Source organism: Callospermophilus lateralis, chromosome 15 (assembly GCF_048772815.1).
Source record: "Callospermophilus lateralis isolate mCalLat2 chromosome 15, mCalLat2.hap1, whole genome shotgun sequence".
Classification (NCBI taxonomy): domain Eukaryota; kingdom Metazoa; phylum Chordata; class Mammalia; order Rodentia; family Sciuridae; genus Callospermophilus; species Callospermophilus lateralis.
Window position 1 is genome coordinate 18279791 of NC_135319.1, and position 2835 is coordinate 18282625.

At 37.6% G+C, this 2835-nt stretch overlaps 1 pseudogene; it reads right to left on the minus strand.

The window, feature by feature from the left end:
* Positions 1 to 887: 887 nt before the first annotated feature.
* LOC143380936 (eukaryotic translation initiation factor 1 pseudogene) lies at positions 888 to 1428 on the minus strand (annotated as a pseudogene).
* Positions 1429 to 2835: the final 1407 nt, after the last annotated feature.

The following is a 2835-nucleotide window of genomic DNA, read 5'->3' on the forward strand; positions in this document are numbered from 1 at the left end:
GCTAGTATTTCAAGAACTAAATTGAATAGAAGTGGTGAGAGAGGGCATCCCTGTCTAGTTCCAGATTTTAGAGGGAATGCCTTTAATTTTTCTCCATTTAGAATGATGCTAGCCTGAGGCTTAGCATATATAGCTTTTACAATGTTAAGGTAAGTTCCTGTTATCCCTAGTTTTTCTTGTGTTTTGAACATAAAAGGATGCTGTACTTTGTCGAATGCTTTTTCTGCATCTATCGAGATGATCATATGGTTCTTATCTTTAAGTCTATTGATGTGGTGAATAACATTTATTGATTTCCGTATATTGAACCAGCCTTGCATCCCAGGGATGAATCCTACTTGATCATGGTGCACAATTTTTTTGATATGCTTTTGTATTCGATTCGCCAGGATTTTATTGAGAATTTTTCATCTAAGTTCATTAGAGATATTGGTCTGTAGTTTTCTTTCTTTGAAGTGTCTTTGTCTGGTTTCAGGATCAGGGTGATGTTGGCCTCATAGAATGAATTTGGAAGAGCTCCTTCTTTTTCTATTTCTTGAAATAGCTTGAAAAGTATTGGTATTAATTCTTCTTTGAAGGTTTTGTAAAACTCTGCTGTATACCCATCTGGTCCAGGGCTTTTCTTGGTTGGTAGTCTTTTGATGGCCTCTTCTATTTCTTCCTTTGTTATTGGTCTGTTTAAATTGTGTGTGTCTTCCTGACTCAATCTGGGAAGATCATATGACTTAAGAAATTTATAGATATCTTCACTATCTTCTATTTTATTGGAATATAGGGTTTCAAAATACTTTCTAATTATCTTCTGTATTTCTGTAGTGTCTGTTGTGATATTGCCTTTTTCATCCCGTATGTTAGTAATTTGAATTCTCTCTCTCTCTCTCTTTTTTTTAATGGCTCTTTTCAGTTTATTGCATGAAGGAGTTACACTAGTCCAAGTTAAAAGCGGACCCCAAATGGTTACATTATACAAGCTGTGAGGTTTTTAAACTTGTGACAAGGGACAGAAGGGGAATTCTACTCATTGCAAGGAAATCCTCACTTAAGCTTCAGTGAGCCACAAGCACTTAAAACCCATGAACCTTTAGCTGATTGTCCTTAGCCAGTCCAATCTCTACCAGGAACTGGCATATGTTCTTGCGCTGGTCACCCTGTAGCTGAATTACTTCTCCATATTCTGGATGCTCAATTACAGTACCATTGCAGGCAAATTTCTTCTTAAACGCCTTCACTAGTTTCTTTTTATCGTAATCATCAGTAGTAAGGGTCTTCCTGACGTTTCTCTGTTGAATTCTTATATGGATATAATCCTCAGTGCCAGCAGGAAGCAGGTCATCACCCTTACTTGCATCAGCAAAGGGGTCGAAAGAGTGGAGGTTCTGGATAGCAGACATACGATACGATTCCTTTTCCTCGGTGGAAACGGCCTGCGGAAGGTGGCTGCAGGAGAAGGCAGGCGGGGGGCGGGGGGAACGAAGCGTCGGGAAGTGAGGGGGCTCGAGGGGGAGGCTGCTGAGTCCTCAGTGGCGGTTCAGTGACTGGGCGAGTTCTCTCTCTTCTTCTCTTCATTAGCATGGCTAAGTGTCTGTCGATCTTATTTATTTTTTCAAAGAACCAACTTTTAGTTTTATCAATTTTTTCAATGTTTTTTTTTTGTTTCAATTTCGTTGATTTCCGCTCTGATTTTAATTATTTCTTGTCTTCTACTACATTTGCTGTTGTTTTGCTCTTCCTTTTCTAAGGTTTTAAGATGTAGTGTGAGTTCATTTATTTGTTGGTTTTTTTTCTTTTTTTGAGGAATGAACTCCAGGAAATGAATTTCCCTCTTAAAACTGCTTTCATTGTGTCCCATAGATTCTGGTATGTTGTGTCTGTATTGTCGTTTATCTCTAAGAATTTTTTGATTTCCTCCTTTATGTCTTCTGTAACCCATTGATCGTTCAGGAACATATTGTTCATTTTCCAGGTGATGCAGGATTTTTCCTTCCTTCTTTTATCATTGATTTCCAGTTTCATTCCATTATGGTCAGATATGGTGCATGGTATTATCTCCACACCTTTATATTTACTGAGAGTCACCCTATGGCATAATATATGGTCTATCTTTGAGTAGGATCCATGTGCTGCTGAGAAGAATGTGTATCCACTTGATGATGGTTGATATATTCTATGTATGTCAGTTAAGTCTAGGTTATTGATTGAGTTATTGAGTTTTATAGTTTCTTTGTTCAGCTTTTGTCTAGAGGATCTGTCCAATGGCGAGAGCAGTGTGTTGAAGTCCCCCATAATTATTGTGTTGTGGTCTATTTGACTCTTGAACTTGAGGAGAGTTTGTTTTATGAACGTTGCAGCACCATTGTTTGGTGCATACAAATTGATAATTGTTATGTCTTGATGGTGGATGGTTCCTTTTAACAGTATATAGTGTCCTTCTTTATCCCTTTTGATTAACTTAGGTTTGAAGTTGATTTTATTCGATGTGAGTATGGCCACTCCTGCTTGCTTCCGAGGGCCATGTGAGTGGTCTGATTTTTCCCAACCTTTCACCTTCAGCCTGTGTATGTCTTTTCCTATCATATGAGTCTCCTGAAGGCAGCATATTGTTGGATTTGTTTTTTAATCCAGGTTACTAGCCTATGTCTCTTGATTGGTGAATTTAAGCCATTAACATTTAAGGTTACAATTGAAATATGGTTTGTACTTCCAGTCATGTTTATTTATTTATTTATTTTAGTTTGGCTAGTTTTTACTCTTTGGTTATTTTTCTCCCCCTTTACTGAGATACCTCCTACTGTTAGTTTTGGGCGCTATTTTTCAATTCCTCTTCTTGTAGTATTT